This window comes from Eulemur rufifrons, chromosome 13, assembly GCF_041146395.1.
Source record: "Eulemur rufifrons isolate Redbay chromosome 13, OSU_ERuf_1, whole genome shotgun sequence".
Lineage (NCBI taxonomy): Eukaryota > Metazoa > Chordata > Mammalia > Primates > Lemuridae > Eulemur > Eulemur rufifrons.
Window position 1 is genome coordinate 13,791,081 of NC_090995.1, and position 19,742 is coordinate 13,810,822.

General features: G+C 43.9%; 1 protein-coding gene across 2 annotated transcripts in view; it reads left to right on the forward strand.

Moving 5' to 3' along the window:
• The window catches only part of RASGEF1B (RasGEF domain family member 1B), a 307,416-nt gene that overhangs the window by 34,475 nt on the left and 253,199 nt on the right, over positions 1–19,742 (forward strand). For both annotated transcript variants that reach the window (XM_069485432.1, XM_069485433.1), the window contains exon 2: positions 6,486–6,539. The gene's annotated coding sequence lies outside the window, so the exon portion shown is untranslated. The remainder of the gene's footprint in view (positions 1–6,485; positions 6,540–19,742) is intronic.

Here is a 19,742-nt window from a genome sequence, read left to right on the forward strand (position 1 = left end):
AGTTCCTTCTGGTCTCTGCAGAGTCAGAGCTTCCTGCTGGCTCCCTGTCCGGCAGGTGCTAACCTGGTGGAAGGTGTCAAAGATCCACCCCTGCAGGAAAGGGAATGGGTGATAAAGAGAAACTCCCCTTCTCCTGGCAGTATTCTCTGTCTAGGGCTCGTGGTTACCGCGGACCTTAACTTTGCCCTGACCTTTATATGTCCATTTCTCAGTCTCCACTCTGCCTAGCCACCCACCCCCACTCTTTTATTTTTCTGGTAGGGCAGAGTCTCGCTCTGTCACCCAGGCTGGAGCACAGTGGCCGGATCACAGCTCACTGCAGCCTCAGACTCCTGGGCTCAAGTGATCCTCCTGGCTTAGCCTCCCAAGAACCTGGGACTACGGGCCTGAACCACCAGCTCCAGCTAATTCTTTAATTTTTTTTTTTTTATGGGAACAGGGTCTCACTATGTTACCTTGGCTGATCTCAGACTCCTGGCCTCAAGTGATTCTCCCACCTTGGCCTCCAAACGTGCTGGGATGACAGGCATGAGCCACCACACCCAACCTACCATCCCTTTTAAGAGAGGTTTTTAAATCTCTTTTATATAATTCACTATGAATAGAAAGGCTCCTTTAAATGATGCTGAGTAAGAAAAGAATATTAATTTATTACAGAAACTTTGACATTGATATTCTGAGAGTAGAACAACCTCATTTTGTTTGCTTTTCAATGAATTTCATGTTGTACTCCAGTGATCCCAGAGTATGATTTTAATAGCATAGTCTACCCTACACGTACTTCTGAAAGTCATTCACCCGAGTCCTGGCTTAACTACTTACTCATTAAGAAAACTTGGGCAGGTCACTTAATCTGTGTTTCTTAGTGTTCTAAAATGAGAACTACCTTATAGCATTGCTTGTTTGGAAATTCAAGTCTAACGATGTGTGTCAAGGTGCTTTGGAAATTGGAAGTTTTATATAAACGTCAGAAGTATTAATTAGTATTGTCACTAATTAGAATTATGCTCTGGAAATTCCAGAGACATCTTCTGCTTGTATTAGGTCTTAAAAGGCATAGTTATCATTGGTATTAATTTGCTGTGGGTGTAGCTTAGACTACTGGTTCTCTAAGCATGGTTGCTGGACAAAGAGTATCGCTCTTACCCAAGAATGGGTTAGAAATGCAAATTCTCGGGCCCTATCCCATCCCTTCTAAATCAGAACCTCTGTGGGTGGGGCCCAGCCGTTTGCGTTTTAAAAAGCCTTCCAGGTGATTCTAAAGCCACTAAAGTTTGCACTCCACTGGCTTAAAGTCATGCCCAGTTGGGTATGTGTAGGCTCTGATTTTGCTGTTTTTCATCTGGGCTTCCTTTCTGGTGTGGACGGGAATTGTGCGCATCTAAGTTTGCGATGTCACCGGTTGACTTCCCACGACAGGCCCGCCAGCTACGTGCGCCATTTTTCAGCACAGGTACAGACCCTGGGATTGCGGGTTCTTGGAGCATCACCTCTGCTAAACACGCACTCATCAGGGATTATGGTGGTGGTTCAGAGAGAGGGTTTTAAGGTGCTCCCTGCGTAAGTGAGGTAATAACTGGTAAACTATTCAGTAAAATTTGGCAGGGCTGCACTGAGCTTGATTCCTGTTCTGGCGACTCCTGGACATCAGGTTTCTGTCTTCCTGCTAACGTCCTTAGTCTTCCCCACGTGAACACCTGTCTTTGAGGTGCTCTGCCAGGTCTGAGAAAAAGCCAGGTGCCCACCCTGTACTGCCCCGTCACGCCCCTGGATCGCAGCCATGCCGTGCCTGTCGTGACAGACAGGTGGACGGGAGTTACTTGGGTTGAGTGAAAACCAGAGCTATAAATTAAATGAAGGTAGAAAAACCATTAGGGGGGACCACGGGGCCACTGTGTTGATCCATAAGGGCAGAGGCACATGGTAGGTGTTCAATAGAGAGGTATTGAATCAATGAAGGAGGAATGTATTTGGGGTTTGGGGAACTAACCTAGCTACTTAATTTATGAGCATCTATCTTACCCCAGATGAGCAGACATTATGCCTTGATTGAGTGAACTATTACATATGTTTAGTTTTAAATGAAGACATAAATAGATTTGATCTTTCCATGGTTCGAATTTCCTCCCATCAGCTTTGCCTTAATTATCCACAAGTGTTCCGAGCCTTCATTAGCTAAATAGGATGCAGATGATGGTCATTAGTCTGGGCTATAAATCCTACTGGCACATTCAATGACTTTTCACTTGGTTAATTGAAATTTTCAGTATTCATGGACTACAAGAAAACACTGTAATTTTATCATTTATTTGGAGGGGGGTATAATTTTTTTCCCCTTTGGCTGGTGTTTTATAATTATGCAGTTTTTTTCAAAAAAATAAATGTGAATGCCACACTTTGCCTCGAGGGAATATCACTGCTTTCAGCGTATATATATCCCTACTGGTCTACTAAAGCACGGAGACCAAGTGGAAATTCATACTTTGTCTAGAAATCCTAGAATTGGCTGATGAAAATGTCTAAGAAAGCGTCCAAGTAATGTGCACTTTGGGGACCCATTGATTTAAGTGGAAGAGACTTCCAGATTGTTAGTAATGTGAATAGGTCTTGTCCTGACATCCACCAACGAGTAAGAAATCATCCGTTGGGGCTGTGAGGTGCAAATTGCAGGTATTGAATGGAGATGCCTTATGTAGGCATCGTGGCTTTAAATGGCTCTTAGCTTTCAACCGTATTTGACCATTCATCAAAACTACCTGGCCTCTGGTGGCATCTGGCTGAGAGTGAAAAGCACACTCATGCACAGACACATACGTACATAAAGAAGAACTAGTGCTTGAAATAAAATTTCATAATATTGTCCTCTCAGGGATTCAGTTTTTGAATTTGTTAATTTTTATAATCTAATACTTAAGCAACTCTCTTCTTTTGTGCATGATTGTTCCAATTTAATCAAGTAAGTGTCATAGGTTTGCTTTTAAAATATAAATCTTAGTTATAGACATCATATGGCAGAAATTGGCTCAGTAGAGGTAGACATTCAATTCTGTTTTTTTTTTTTCTGAACTTAATTGAATGGGAGTAAACAACATTGTAATAAGTCTCAGAGGTAAGCTCTCCCTTAAAAAGGGATATAAAAACATAGAGTCTCTTTTCAGCACTCAATCGCTTTGCAAAACATTCCCACTAGTGAGAATCCCATAAGTATTAATAGCTCACTTTCTGGAAGTCTCTTTCTGTAGGCTGGACTGGTTGAACCATCAGTTACTGATCTTTCATCGGTGGGCTCTCTGACCAAGGGCTTCCTGGGGTCAGCTTTTCATCTCAATTCTCTTTTTAGGTCACTTTTGCTTTTCTGCCCACTTGGAATATGTCTACAAATGATTACTAATGTTAATTTAGGGAAGACATGGTTAAGCACCCAAGTCTTCTAAGTTAACCATTAATGTGTCTCAAAGTCAAATGTAAAGGCGTTTTATGAGGTCTGCTTTTGTGGATCACCTGTTCTGATGGTTACTTTTATGCGTCAACTTGACCGGGCTAAGGCATGCGCTGATAGCTGGTGAAACATTATTTCTAAGTGTGTGTGTGACGATGTCTCTGGAGGGGACTAGCATTGGAATCAGAAGATTGAGCAAAGAAGGTCTGTCCTTACCAATGTAGGCTGACATCATCTAATCCATTGAGGGCCTAAATGGAACAAAAAGGTGGAGAAAAGGCAAATTCTCCCCCCTACACTGACCCCCCCATACTTTAGCATCCCTCCTGAGTTAGTCTGTTATGATTCAAAGCCTAGGAGAGCTGCTAAAAACAGCTCCAGTAAGTGAAATTTCAGGCATCAGTATATAAACGGACAAAAGTGGGGCCTCACCTTTCTAAATTCACTTTTGGAAGTTGCTAAAACTGTGTCTAATACTGTTCACCCCATGCTGGTCACCCCACCAGCAGGGTGAGAAGTCAGTGCTCTAAAAATGTCACCGTGCTTCTTTGTGCTCGTGCTCCTGTGACAAACGCAACATCGTGTAAAGTTTAGTGGAGGCGACTCATTAGGAGTTTCCTCCTTGGTAGAAAAATACTGATGCGATAATCAAGAAGGTCACAGCGTGGGTAAGGCACCATGTTTTGAGTCTTTCATTTTCAGTAATTAAAGTGAACATGTTATTGGAAGGTTTAGAAAGCCACCCAAAGTCGTTTCCAATAGCTGCAATTAGGAAACTGGAATGCCAGTTAAAAAGTCTTTTGAAGGGAATTAAATGAGACTGGCCAGGCGTATAAGTCAAATTCCCTTGGAAAATGGCTGAGTTAAGGGCACGGACCCAGGCCATCCCCTCTGCACCCTCATTGCAGGTACTGGGAGTCCACCATACGTTTGCCCTTTGGTTCGAGTGGTTCCTTTCTACAAACGCAACATTTAGTGCTACTTGCATTAATTTTTTTAGTAAAGCTAATTTCACCCATCTCTGACTCTAATTTTTCCTCCATACATTTTTCTGAGGTCACCCGAGACTGTTCTCAAAGGTTGAATGGTGTTCTTTAATTTCGAAGATCATTTCCCCCGGGGCTATAGCACTAATGTCTGAATTCTTAGACATGTACTTTAATTTACTCTCCCCAGGGTGGCCGTGCTGGGGTATCTTAAGCTTAGTTACAGATGGCAGTTATGGTCTCTGGGGTTGCCCCCACATGGAGTCTTCAGTAGATAGAATTGGAGTCCTCCTTAGAGTCTGACTCCCATTTGGGGCAGAGAATGAACTTGAATTCAGCAGTAGGAAGAGAGATTGCCAGCTTTCTGTTTCCTAAAGAAAACTTAGTTATATTAGCCAAGAAATCAAGATCATTTTCATAATTAGCCCTTTTAGAGTTTAGACCAATTGTTCCCAGCTGGGGATTCTTTTGTCCCCGGGTAACCTTTGGCAATGTCAGGAGACAGTTTTGGTTGTCACGATTGCGGTGGGTGGAGGGTGTTACTAGAGGCCAGAGATGCTGCCAGACATCCTACAATGAACAGCGTGCCCCGCACTTCGTCAAGACAAAGCATCATCTGGCCCAGCATGTTCACAGGGCTGACACTGAAAAATTCTAGTTCAGCCAAACCAAGCAGATGATAGACAATGGATATACGCTAAACAGAGGGAAGGTGTGTTTTAGCATTATTTAGGAGTCTTTTATCTCTCTCCCTTCCTGTCTCCCTGAGCTTCACTTTATAATGCTGTACATGTGAGGCTGCTTTTCCGGCATTGTGCTTCCAAAACAGTGTTTTGGGATAAGGATTGCAGTTTTGTCGGATGTTATTTTCTTTTGCATCTATTCAATGCATATTTATCGGATGCCTTCACGAATCTAGGCACAGGGCTGACTGTTGCAATGGCTGAGTCTCATCGAGTCTTGACCTTCCCCTCAGAGCAGAACTCTGAGCAGGAACATTGAGGCCTCTCTCGTGACATGGTGCTCACGAGTAAAGATGATGAAAAGTTGTGAGGAGGACATTTGCACACAATGCTTGTTCCAAAACCAAACCAAACCAAACCAAACCCTAGGTGAGGTGGTAAATAGTTTTATGATCTTAAATGAGGAGAGAGTGGGAGAGAGTTTATATATATATCTTTCAGCTGTACCCAAGTCTTTTTTTGTTATACATTTCTTTTATTTTTTGGCCCTATTCAACCAAAATAATCAGTATAAATATATACACATACACACGTATACATGTATGTACTTACATACATTGTGCATATATAGTACACATATATAGTATATATTAATATATATAGACATACACAAGAATGTTCATTGCAGCATAGTTTTTTTTTTTTTTTTTTTTTTGAGACAGAGTCTCACTCTGTTGCCCGGGCTAGAGTGAGTGCCGTGGCATCAGTCTAGCTCACAGCAACCTCAAACTCCTGGGCTTAAGCGATCCTCCTGCCTCAGCCTCCCGAGTAGCTGGGACTACAGGCATGTGCCACCATGCCCGGCTAATTTTTTGTGTATATATATTTTAGTTGTCCATATAATTTCTTTCTATTTTTAGTAGAGACGGGGTCTCACTCTTGCTCAGGCTGGTCTCGAACTCCTGACCTCGAGTGATCCACCCGCCTCGGCCTCCCAGAGTGCTAGGATTACAGGCGTGAGCCACCGCGCCCGGCCTGCAGCATAGTTTTTAATAGCAAACAAAAGAAAGTAAACAACCAAAAGCAATAACATATCCAAGGTATGTAATCCTTGGCAATTAACCTAATTGTGCTTCAGTTCCCCTGTTTGTAAAATGAAGATAAATTAAGAGTCCTCCTCACTGAATATTTGTTGGTCCATAATGAATATTCCCACTTGGGCAGGGTGGCTGGGGGAAGAGTGAAGGGCAGACACATTTTAAAATCCAGAGGCGTCACAGGAAGTAGTAGCCACCTTGGATTGGAAATGCACAAGGAAATGTCAATGTTATTAGACTTTGACAGTTCTAATGTGTTTTCCGCTCTCCTGTTTTACAGACCGCCATTTTCAGCACACTGGCTGGTGAGAAGTCCTTATCAGACTACAAAAAGGTAAGTCAGCACCCACAAATTCCAGCTTGCTGTCACGATAACAAAGGCTGCAGATGGGGTGACATTCAGCTGAAAAGCTATGATGTTAATGGGAATGTTCTGATGGCGTTCTGATGGCTCTTTTTCTTCAGAGATGGAAACGTGAATGGTTCGATTTAAGAATGGGACACCCCACTATTGTGTTGACAGCATTTTGTTCCAGAAAAGCTCTGGTTTGGTTCCATCTATTTCTCCCTCACTGTCATCTGACGCTTTATTCTGCAAGATGAGCATGGGGCGTTCAGGGCATGTTGTATGAACCGCCCTGCAGGCTTCTGTATCCTTGTTTGCAAATCTAAACCTACTGAACTTAAACCCAGCACGACGTAAAAATGATTCTGTGTTTTGAAAGCTGATCACAGCATAGAAATCTGGTTTGGATTCGCCACAGTCAGGCTGGAGAAGCTGTCATGCTCTGCAAAAGGATTAGCCTCAGCAGCGTCTGACGGAGGACGTCCCCGGGGTAGATCGTGTCTGAGCGCTGCCTGCCTCGGCAGCGTGTCCAATTTCTGGCTTTTGCAGGCCAGGGGTCACTTTTATCCACCTCTTTAATCTCGGTTTTAACTAGATCTTCTCCTTCGTGGGGGGAAAGAAGTGATTTCACAGTCCACACAACTCAAATAAATTCTTTGACACTGTCCATGGATATGGAGAACCAGGTGCATGGAGAGTTGTCCTGGGCATGATGTATTAGTTACTTGGCATTTCTCAGGGTTTTGTACCATAGCATTGTCTGCTGTGCTGTGTCCGTTTCTGGTGTTGCTCGCTATGGAAGTAGGTAGCAGGGATATTTATCTTTAAAGGCGGTGTGAGGGCTTGCTGCTCTAAATGCCATCCATTTCGTTATTTTGATAATTTTTAATTGCCTATTAAACCCCCGTTGTGACTTAATTCTGCTACGTTTGTCTTGTTCTCTGCATTGAGTTGTGGGCTGCCTGAGAATGAGGACCATGTGTTGTTTTTAGAGTTGCAGATTCCTTAGAGAATGAAGGGACTTCAGGGCATCTCTGGCCATTGATGTCATTTATAGATGGACACTTAGTCTGTGTCTGAGTATTCTATTGACAGGGGACCCAGTGAGCCTGACTGTGCACTAGTGAGACAGTTGGAAGTATTGGCGAATTCCTCATTTTACTGAGCCAATAGCTGCCTCCTTCAGATTTCTACCTGGTTCTTAATGTTTAAGTATGAAACCAGTTAATGTGCTTTTCCCTGAATCTCCTCCCATCCCATCCCATCCCCAGGCTAATGATTTTCCTTCTTCATTTCCGGTAGCGCATTGACATCATTGATCTCTAAGAGCACGGACTGTGGGATCCGGTTGTCTGGCTTTGAAGCCTGGCTCTGCCACTTGTTATTTATGTGACTTTGGGTTGGTTATGTGCCATTTACCATTTACGTGACTATCGGTGCCTCACTTTTGTCATTTGTAAAATGGGGGTAATAATCATACCTACCTCATACAGTATGTGAATTAATGTACATAAAGTGCTTACAACCATGCCCAACACACAGTGAGTGCTGTCTTAGCTATTAGCTGTTATTATTACAGCCTCTAGACCAGATTATCTTTTTTTGTGCACAGTCTCTGTTATGGATGTCAAGAATTGTGTGTCATGCTCCAGGTGTGGTCTGTCTGGCATAAAGCATCACGGGACTTCTCATTCTTCAACAACTTTATTTACACAGTTGGCATAAGCCAGGCATGACGTAAGGTGTGGGTTACAGTGAGAGGACAGGCCATAGGCTTTCTTGAGCACAGCACGAATACAGTGTAAGAGAGCATCAGTGTCTGTTTATAAGCCATATCCTTCTGTTGGCCATGCAGAGTTTGAAGTCCCTGTACCTGCCCTTAAGACATTTTCACATGAGCTTCTGTTAAATCATGACTCTCTTTTACATTTATGTAAATGATTCTTTGAATATGAATATAGGCCATTACAGTTATTCCTATTCGTTTAAAAATTTTTGGTCTGTCAAGATAATTTATCAGCCTAGTTCTGTTATCCAGCTTATTTACTACTTCTCCCTGTTCTGTGTCATACACAAATTAGAGCACATAGTCTGTTTCTATGATTTCACTTTTATCCATCCAGTCAGCTAACAGGTGTTCACCAAACACCTGCTCTGTGGCATGCATTGGCGTCTCATGGTGAACAAGTCACATGCATGATACATGACTCATGCATACCCTTGTAGACGTTATAGACAGTCATTAATCAAGTAATTAGCAAAATTGGGATGGATGAATTTTTTTTAAGTTTGGATTTTACAAGACCTCATACCAGGAGAACCTAACCTAATCTAGGGGTCAGGGAAAACTTCCTCGAAGAAATAATGTTCAATCAGAGATCCAGAGAATGGTTGCGATTTGGCTACGTGAGGACAAGGTGGCCGCAGAAGGACAGCAGCTGAGAATGTCTGGAGGCAGCAAGGAGAACTGTAAAATTTCAGAGTGTCTAGAAATTACAACTCGAAATGGAGCAGGTGAGCAGTGCGACAAAAGGAAGGCTGATCATGGACTTCAACTTGGGAAAGTAGGTGTGGGTGACATGATAGGATTTTTATTTTAAGATCACTTGTCTACTAGAGGACAGAAGCAGCAAGATTGTAGACATGAAGTCTAGGTGTAAGGTTACTGTTATAATCTAGGCAAGAGATTGTAGTGGCCAGGACCAGAATGACAGTGAAATATTTGGCTGATAAGAAATATTTGGCTGATAAAATCAACCAGAGATGATACAGTAGTTTGGATCTATGGAAGAGGAAGTAGCTAAGGACAATTTCCAGATTTCTAATATGGCCCACTGACAGAATATTGGTGTGATTTTCTGAGACAGAAACCACTAGCAGAAGACCAGGTTTGGGGAGGAAGTTGATGAGTTCAGATTGGTATATGTCAATTTTGTGGTGTCCGTAAGATCTCCTTGTAAGGATGACCAGCAGACAGCTGGGCATGTCGATTTATAATTCTGGAAAGCGTGCGGGGATGGCTATATGGATATGAGAAGAATATGCATATAGAGAATGATTGAAAGAGTGGGAATGGGGGAGATTGCCCAGAAGGCGGTATGGAGTGGAAAGGAGGAGGGTTTATAAGCACCTTGAGGAGAGTTAACATATGAGAACTGGGAGAAGGCTGTGGCCTTTGAAGGAACCTAGAAGCCACAGAGGTTGGAGACATCAGCAGGATGTACTGTCTGAGAAGTCAATAAAAAAGCTAAGTCAATGAAAAAAAGAGGCGGTCATTAGTATCAAAACTGTTACTGAGAGGAGAAGCAAACGAAGGCCTGAAAAGCATCCATTGGCTTTATAAATACCATTGACCGTTGTTGTTTTTTTTTTGTTTTGTTTTGTTTTGAGATCAAAGTGATGGACACAGAAGCCGAATTGCAGTGGGTTTGGGCTTAAATGAAGGTTAGAAAAGAGAAATGGTGAAATAGAGTCTCCTTAAGGGAATTTGTTTGCAAAAGGGAGGGGAGAGATGAGTAGTTGGATAGGGGATGGGGTTGAGGGGGGGGTATCATAAGATGAGACATTGAGTGTGTTTAAGTGAAGTCAGAAAGAAGACAATAGGAGGGGAACAGGCGAGGATGCTCGAAGGGAGAGGGAAATGTCCACCGGGCGAGGTCGTTGGGAAGGTTGGAGACTTCAGATGCCAGAGCACAGAATTGCCATAGAGAGTTGGAGGGGACGTGTCTTGTTCTGTGATGGGAGGGAAGGAAGAAGGGACAGAACCACGTGGGTAAAAGTTATGGAAGTTGGGAGAACAAATGCGCCCATGCTATTAGATGACTGGTTAATTTATCTACTTTTTTCCCTTTTTCTCTGCAGGGAGGTGGGATGATCGTTCATCCCCTTTCAGTTTGCATAACTATATTATCCATTCATGAGATAGAGTATTTAGAAAACGAACATTACAAATTGTTTACATAAATGTTATTTTTCTGTTTTATAGACAGGGAAATCAAGAGAGACTTTGATAAGTATATTATTAATGTCAAAGTGTACTATTTCTACATTATCTATTTAGTCTACAGATATGTCCCTGTAATATTTTGCATACATAGTACCATTCATAAGATCAGCAATCTCTGGACAATCTTGTCTGTTCAAATGCGATCTATCTTAAGAAAATCACTCTCAAATCTGTGTCCCAAATATTGAAATCTTTTCTGAGCCCAAGGTCCACGTTTTCCACCGTGATATCCCGTAGACCACGTCCAAACATAAATCAATCTCTTCCACATTCTGACATTCTTCGTCTGTTGTATTCACCACCTCGGTTGATGGCTTCATCGTTCGCAGCCAGAAACCTCAGTATCATCCCTGATTTCTCTCTCTCGTTTGCTGCTTACATCCAGCCAGCTGCCAACTCCTGTAAATTCCGTTCTGAGATGTTCCTGGCGCCTTCCCATTGGCGGTTCCCTTCCCTGCCTCCTTGTGCCTTCTTCAGAAGGTCGCAACAACTCTCGCCTTGCTCTTCTCTAATACCAAGTTTTCCCTTATCCACTCCAGTTTCTAAAATAGTCCTAGAGTTACTTTCCAGAAAACAAGCAAACCACACACGTATGTTCATGTTGAAGCCTTGCTTAAAAACATCTGAGGGATTTCAGTTTTATGCCACAAAATAAACCCGAGCCCTCTTGAGAAGGAATTTCTACTCCAGTGGTCTCCAGCCCCAGCTCACCATGAGAAGTCACTCCGTCATCCGCAGCTTCATCTCCACGTGCCCCATCCCCGGGTGCTGGAGTCTGGGGGCCTTGAGCAGACTGATCCTGAACTGACTCTCGGGTAGCTTTGTGCCTGCGTGCAAACTGCTACTGCTTTCTGGAATGCCGCCGCCTCCTTCCTGTCTGCTGGAGAACTTTTTCTCTGCCACGGACACACCCCTCACACTGTCACTTTCTTTTCAAAGACTTTCTTGATTTCTCCAAGAAAGATGAGAGGTTTTACCCCCTGGGTTCACAATATTTTGTATGTGGTATACCATCTAACAACAGTCACGCAACTTGTCAAATGCTTACCGCGTACTCAGCCCTGTAGGAAGTGCTTTGCATGGATGATTTAATTTGATTTTTATAACAACCCTCTGAGGTGGCTAATTATTATTACCATTTTACAGATAAAGAAACTGAGGCCTAGAGACGTTAAGGAAATTGCTTGAGGACACTCAAGCACTGGGTTCTGGGACTATGAATCCGGCAGTCTTAGGCCAGAACCACGTAGTGTTTTACTCCCTCCTTCTCCCACTGGATTCTAATACTGACTTGTGGGTCTGGCTCCCCCTGAACTATCAGCTCTTGAAAGGGAGGAAAAATGCCTGATGCTGTTAGGAATGGTAAAACAATACCTCACAGGTAGCAAGGACTCAGTAAACATCTGTTCGATGAGTGGATTTGCTTTGGGCAAAAACCCAGTAGTGGGATTGCTGGATCCAATGGAACCTTGTGCTTGAATGTTTGTAGCAGCACAACTCACAGTCGCAAAGATGTGGAATCAGCCCAAGTGCCCATCAGTTCACGAGCGGATTAATAAATGTGGTATATGTATGCCATGGAGTTCCACTCAGCCATTAAAAGAAATGAATTCCTTGTGTAGCAATCTGGATGGAACTGGAGAACGATTCTCCTTAGTGAAGTATGGCAAGACTGGAGAACAAACACCACATGTGCTCACCAGTAAGTTGGAACTAACTGAACAGCTCATGTGCACAGATAGAAGTAAAACTCAAAGGAAACCAAGCAGGTGTGGAGGGGGAGGAGGTGCAGGGTGAAATCACACCTAACCTGTATGATGTACTCTATCCGGGTGATGGGCACAGTTATAACTTTGTCTCAAGCAGTACAGAAGCAATCCATGAAAGCAAAACTTTTGTACCCCTGTAATATTCTGAAATAAAAAAGAAAAATGAGTAGATTTGCTATATACACGATTATTGATTAGTGTGAGGTTATTCTGGGATCATTTTGTTCTAAAGAGCCATCTTTTTTCCCCCCTTTTCACAGGAGTTGAGAAAAGAATACTTATATTCAGGATTTATTTATGAAGTTTATTTCTGCACTAAAGGTGTTAATGGATAGCTAGGGAGATGGAAATGTTTTGTTTAGCCGAAGATGGCATATCCCCCAAAGCCTGCCCCCAAACACCACTTCACAGAGTTGTAAGAACCCTCGTTCTTGGTTGCAGCCAAAGACCAGTTTGCTTTTTAATTTGGAAAATCCTAGAAACATCTAGGCGAGATACGTGAACTGATTCATTCATTAAAGATTTTTTATCGAGTGCCTCCCATTGCAAGGCGGTTGTTATTGTTAACACGTTACAGAGGAAAAACTAACGTGCCCAGACGTGAAATGACTCACTCCAGGACGCATATGAAGCCCATGACAGGCCATTAGAGGACAGGCCTAACTCGTATCTTCTCATTTTTCCCTCTACAACCTCCATCCCACGCTATTTAGCTCACATTGTTGACACGTGTTCTGCAGGGTCTCATGCCCCCTATTTTATGTTTGTTGACATTTGTATCTGTGTGTCTTGATACTTTTACACCTCTCAGTGCCAGATATTTGGATCCGTTTGTTTTGACTCAGCAATTTTTGTGCAGGGACATTCTGACACAGCACTATGGGACTTGCACCGTTTTAACTGGAGAGTGTAGGTAAGTTGCAGAAGAAGAGATGTCCTCACCCCTCCTCCGCTCTGGCCCTGTGACTCCTGCCCCCAGGGGCACAAGTCAGAGCCTGGCGGGAGTGGTAGACAGGTGAGGGTGACGGATGGGGCGAGGGTCAGGGGTAAGATGAATCCCAGCGGTGGGTTAAAGTTTAGGGATGTCTGTTTCACAAATGACTTGAAGATGAAAAACAGTGGTTTTTTTTCACTGTGACATCAAAATGCTCTCCTTCATCTTGCTGTAATCTGTCTACCGACAGTAAAATAGAATCTCATCCAGAATCCCTGTCTGTAGTCAGGGAAATAGGTTCCTCGGGTTGGAAGGTTATTTTTAAATGCGGCTAGCATTTTGATGGTTTGTGGAACCTGATTGTGGGAAAGGGTGTCTGTTTCTCTCTGTATCCTCTCCCTGCACTTCTGATATCTTACCCCTATAAATGACAACTTTAAAAAAAATAGTTTAGAGAAATTTGGTTTGAAAAACTATTTTAAAAGAATAGTTTAGAAAAAATATTTAGAAAATGTATTCCTATCATGTAAAAAAAAAGTACTGGTTTTAGAATACGTGGAAACCCAAAGGAAATGCATGTGTTGGCAGCAGTAATTTTGTGGGATTGCTGTGGCCGTGTTCTCTCTTCCTCCCAACCCTTGGCTTTGTCTTGCGTCCCCTCCGCTGCTAGCGCTGATGGGAGCGTGCAGGGCGTGTGACCCTGTGGTCTCTCAGCCCACTGGATGAAGTTTCGCGTTTAACAGACTTCAGCGATGCTTTAATCATAAGCAAGGGAATTTTCCTCCAGGAAGAGGTGATTCAGGACGTGGGGTGTGGTGGGCTATTGGAAGATGCAGTGTTCATCAACGTTGATGAATAGGTCTCTTGGTAAACACAGCCCAAAGCAGTAATATCGGTGGTTAAGATATTTAACTCATATTGGCTCCTCCGCCTTTGGAAACTGTCTTGCAGCTGCTTCCTCTTTGAAAGACCAGGACTCAGCGTCTCGCTGGCGTCCCCTGACCTCCCCAGAGATTCCCGGGGCTCCCGGCCTCTCGGCAGCATTTCCAGGCTGGCAGGTCACGGTGCCCTCTTCCCAGGCCCCCGAGAAAGGGCACAGCGGCGAGGACAACCCTGGCAGCGTCGAGGCAATTCCTCCGTTCCTCTCTGGAAGGACAGAATCCCACGTTCTGGGGCAGTCACAGCAAAAGGGTATCGTTTCAAGTCAATTCAAATGCTGTTTACTTTCAAAACAGAGTTTTCTGGAAGCAGTGACGGTTCATTTTTGTCAGAGTGCTGTTTTGCTGACTTGCTGTAGGGCTCTCTGGGGGATACGGGATGACATAGACACATTTACAAAATTCCTGGGTTTTTTTTTTCATAGGCGCCAGCACAGGCCACTGAGTTATAGGAAGGAAAATTGCATCACTGTTGAACCGGGGTGGGGGGTGGGGGGAGGGTCGCTGCTGTCTCCCCCTTCTCCGTCTCCACACCCCCTCCACTGTCTCTCCCTCCCCACCTCTCCTCCTCTTACTCCCCCAGCACAGAAAGAGCTCAGCACTCACGTGCAATATTTGGGGTCAGGATAGGCGGTTCTGCATTCAGTGTGCTCCTCTTTCGGGTCTTACTGCCTGGTTTTGGTGTTTATGATCACCTTTTCCCATCCTCCTCCCCTCAGGGGCAGTGTGGCCCCGTGGTTCAGAGCACAGACTCTGGGGCTTCGTGTCTGTGACTGGAGTCCCAGCCCTGCCACCCGTGAGCTGTGCAACTCTGCCCAAGTTACTTAGCCTCTCTGTGCCTCACTGGTTTCATCTGTATAATGAGACAAATAATGATCTCAAACTATAGAATTGTTACAAGGATTGAATATGCGGACCCACGTAAAACTCCTAGGACAGTATCTCAGTAGGTGTTGGTCCTTGTTGTTTCACTCCTGTGCTTGCCGGAGAGTAACTGGAGTCCAGTGTTACCTTTTTGCTTTACAAGAGCAACAATATCAAGGCAAGTACGTCAATGGACTTGGGTCAGCGTTAGTGTTTGGAAAAAAGTTAAACCGTAGTTGCACTGGAGAAACACCCTCGTAAGGTTCTCTGATTCTTAAGAGAATTCTTAATAATAATTCCAAATCTTAATAATTAGAATGCACTCAAATTCAGTATTGTTGTAGATGCCGGTTCTGTAGAAGCAAAGCATTTCCTGAAAAAAGGGAGCACGAAACCTTCCCAGTAGCCCCGTGCGAGGATCACACTTTGTCTCTAGCACCTCACGCAAATCTGAGCCCATAGTAGACATTTAGTGATGCCTGTGAACTCACCGTGGCGTAGTGTTCTTCCTCCACAGGCCTCCAGAAGGCTTGAGGTGGGAAAAGAAAAGGGAAAGGGTGTCCCCTCTTTGCATATCTTCTTATGTCAGCACCTGGAACATTCACAGGTAGGAACAAATACCTTAGAACCTGCTTAGAGATATAAAATATAAAGTATTCCTCTCCCTCAAATAAATATAAATCCATTGCCTTTTCTAAATGTTCATCCCTTGTGACCATCAGCATTGCCGTGTGTTGAGGAGGTATCAGGTGTTACTGTGGTGTGAACATCTCGTGTGCCCGACAGACTGAGTAGTTGTGGGCAAAGTGGGCTTTTCTCTTCATTGACAGGAAGCGTTTCAGAGGCTGGTGACTATGAAGTGCTACGGAAATGTGTACTTTTTTGCTCTTGGTACAGTAGCCATGGAGATAATTGAGTAGAGTGAATACTGGCGATTCCTCCGTAATGTTAGAGTGTCATATCCCTAGGCCAGGAATGTTTGATTCTCAGGCTTATGGTAATGAGTCTTTCAAAGAGAGAGCCACACACACCCAAGGTCAAACCAGGCAGTCCTAGTCTACAGGATTAACACTGGCCGTGGAAAATAGTCTCCTGACCAGAAGAAATGCATTGCTTGCTTTTGTATCTCTCCTCCCCTGAGCAAGAATCAAGGAACAAATTATAATCATTTTGTGGTGGTGGTGGTATAATTATAATTTACATTGAGTAAAATGCAGTGATCTTAAGTTTAAAGTTTAATGATACCAAGTTTTAAAATTTAGCAACAGAGTCACCTGACTAGTTCCTGGTGCCTTTTGGGGTGTGGGCATTTTGGTGCGTTGGGCCTTTCTGCTAACCACACCACCGCCAATGCTCCAGCATATTCTCTCCCAGCAGCTGCTACTGTTGTCACTGTCGCTTCAGAATAAATAGCACGTTTAGATCCGTGGATTGTGCAATATAGTCATCGTCCGTAGCAGTAACGTCGCTAGTAAGAGGGAAAGTAGTTGAGGGCAAATGTCATGAAATACGTTGCTCTGATCCCCTTTGAGCTGCAATTATCACGGCTGCATCTGCACAAAAACAAGTCTCGAGACTGTGGCCTTTGCATCCCTGACTCAGGAATACATTGGAAACAGTAACAATTAGCAGCCCACCTGAAAAAGATACTATTTTGAGCTACAAATAAAACACGGAGTTTTCTCAGGGCAATTCCATGTTGCCAAATTAGTTTGAAGGGCCAGCAGAATAAAGAGGAGTTGACTCATCTTGCAAATTACACGTGCAAAAGGGCATTTAATTATTACACTATTTTCTCTTTGCAATAGTTTTTGTGGGCAAATGCCACAAACTGTCCTGTGTTCAGCTACATAATCACTAGCTTGGTTCTTCCTGTTTTTTGAAGTATTAAAAACATTATGATGGACTTTTGGCTGTAAATTGTGTTTCCCTTGTGGTTCTAGAGTTTTTTTCTTCTTGGCTGCTGTGTTATTGAACCTCAGGGGTACTATAGCAAGTTTTCCTTCTTCCTTTCTTACCCATTTACCTTTCAGATTTTCCAGAATCTTACATAATCGAGACTGGGCTGTAGTTATTTAAGTACATGCACACACACACACACACACACACACGCATGCTCTGGAGGACGAGCTGCCATACATAGAGAGTTGTTGCTTGGTATCCACAGAGCATTGGTTCCAGAACCCCCTCCCCCCAGTCAAGTCCCACAGGCAGCCCTATGGAAGCCCCTATACAAAAAACCAGGCCCTTTATGTCCTTGTGTTCCCTCTAATACTGTGTTTGGGAACTGTGTTTGAATTCAATGAACTGTGGTTCATTGAATTCACAGATGCAGAACTTGCAGATATGAGGGCTGACTGTATTTTATCTCATTTTCTTAGTCTACAGCGAAGTACTCTAGATGTGAAAAGCAGGAAAAAAAAAATTAAAAGATGCATCAGTGTGAAGAATGGAGCAGAGTTGGCATCATTTGGGTCTCTGTAGTGGTTTGCAACCCTTTTTATAAAAGGGGAGCAGTCAGAATACTTAATTTACCTCAATTAAGAATGCGCTCTCTGGCTATTGTTGCTCAAAACTGGACCGAGTCACTCTCCAATCGAGCTAATTGTGCAACCTATGATTTAGCAGCTTAGCTCTGCGCTTTTCCTTTTGTTTCCGTAAATGATCTGCGTAGGGAAAAGCAACCCCTCTCTCTCCTCCCCTCCCATGTTTGTTGTTTTTCTTTATTATTTTAATTCTACACTTCGATAATTGCTATAATCTCCTACATCATTGCTCAGACCAACCACTAAATAAGGCAGCTGTGTAATGGCGAACTCAGAGCTGCTGGGTTAGGGAGCGCGTGTGACCCAGGCCGCCCTGTGTGACCCAGGCCTGCCGCGGACTCAGCCTGGACCCTTGAGTCCTCCTGCAGGCGCAGGCAGGACACGGCCAGCAAGACACACTGTGTCAGACAGACGGCTGTTCCTCTCTTCATGGATGGAAGTGTCTGAGAGGGGACCTCTGTGGTCACGTCTAGCTCTAAACCTTTACGGTTTCATCACTTGCGATGATGAAAAACAGTGGCGGTTGTAGTGGTAGTACTAGTAGTTCATTTAACAACGTGTATTTTTTGAGGAGCTACTATGTGCTAATCCCGGGGCACATCAGTGAATAAAACAGATAAAAAAATTCCTGTCGTCTTCGAATTTATTCTATTGGCAGAAGAGACAGACAACACACAATACTCCAGATAAATTTGTTACATAGTATCTTAGAATGTGAAGTAGGAAAAATAAGGGGTTTGGAGGCTCTTGGGGTAGGGGGAGGTAGCAATTTGAAATAGGCTGGTCGTGGCGAAGGTGTCATTTGGTCAAACGGGGGATGAGGGAGTCAGTGGCACAGGGAAGAAGAGCATCCCAGGCGGAGACGACAGCCAGTGCGGGACCCTGGGACCAGATATGCCGGAGCACACGCAGGAGGGTGAGAGGCCCGTGCGGCTGGGTGGATGAAAATAAAAATAATAAAAGCTAACATTCCTTGAAGGTTTACTAAGTGCCGGTGACTAATAAACCTTTTATAGGGACCGATACATTTTATCCTCCGCACAGCCTTATGAGGGACGCTCTGTTACCATCTCCATTTCCAGATGACGGAATGGAGGAACAGAGAGGTTGATTAACTTGTTCAAGGTCACCTGAGAGTAAGACGCAGACTGCTCAGATTCGAGTTCAGGTTATTTCCTTCCCCACTTACAGAGAACATAAGAGGGTTCCCAGGCAGTTTTCACTTACGGTTAACAGAGTTTCAGGTCAGTGCGAGAGTTCTTTTTTATTTATTGGATCAACTCATTTGTCAGTATTAATTAATCATACTAATATTACTTTAATTCGTCAGTAAATACATATGATGAGGCAAGAGTGGAATCAGACGCTGCGCCTGGCAGAGGTTTGCTCAGGTTATTCCCTTTTCTTCTTCCCTTTTGCTCAGATTAACTCAGCGAAGTGCCTGGTTTTGTAGAACGGGATTTGCTCGCTGCAAACCTGACGTCCCGCGCACTGGCTGACCCTGGTGGACGTGGTCAGGGCTGAGATTCTCGTGATAACATCATTTCATTTCATCAGGTCACACGTTGCACACGCAGGTTTTGACCGTCAGCTTTTCCTCTTGCACAAAAAGACAACGTAGTGAGTTGAGTGGGCCAAGCGCTGGGATTCTGCAGGCGGCGTAGCCCGTGCCTGGGAGATGCTTTTATGTGACTCGTTTGCCACCTGCGAACGGAGCTACACATGCTTGCTCTCTTGCAGAGGGTTCGCGTGAATCTACCCGCACACAGAGGCGCCCGCGTTGTGGGGATTCGAACTCCGTGTAGTGTGTTATAAACGACATCAACCAACTCAGCCCGGTTCAGGGAAGATGACCTAGGCAATTGAAAAAGTCCAGGAATAATTGACTTCGGGCATGGCTGGATCCAGATTTTTAAGTGGCGTGATTAGGAATTTCTCTCTCTCTCTTCACCGCTTGGTTATGCTTCCTCAGTTTTGCTTTTATGCTCCAACAGGCTCTTCTGGGAAGTAGCAACATGGCTACTGACTGACTGGGATTGGAAGAATGTATCTTTGCTATAGTTCAAAGCGAAATCCCAGAATTGATCCTTATTGGCCTGGTTTGGACAAGCAACCACCTCTGAGTCAATCACCT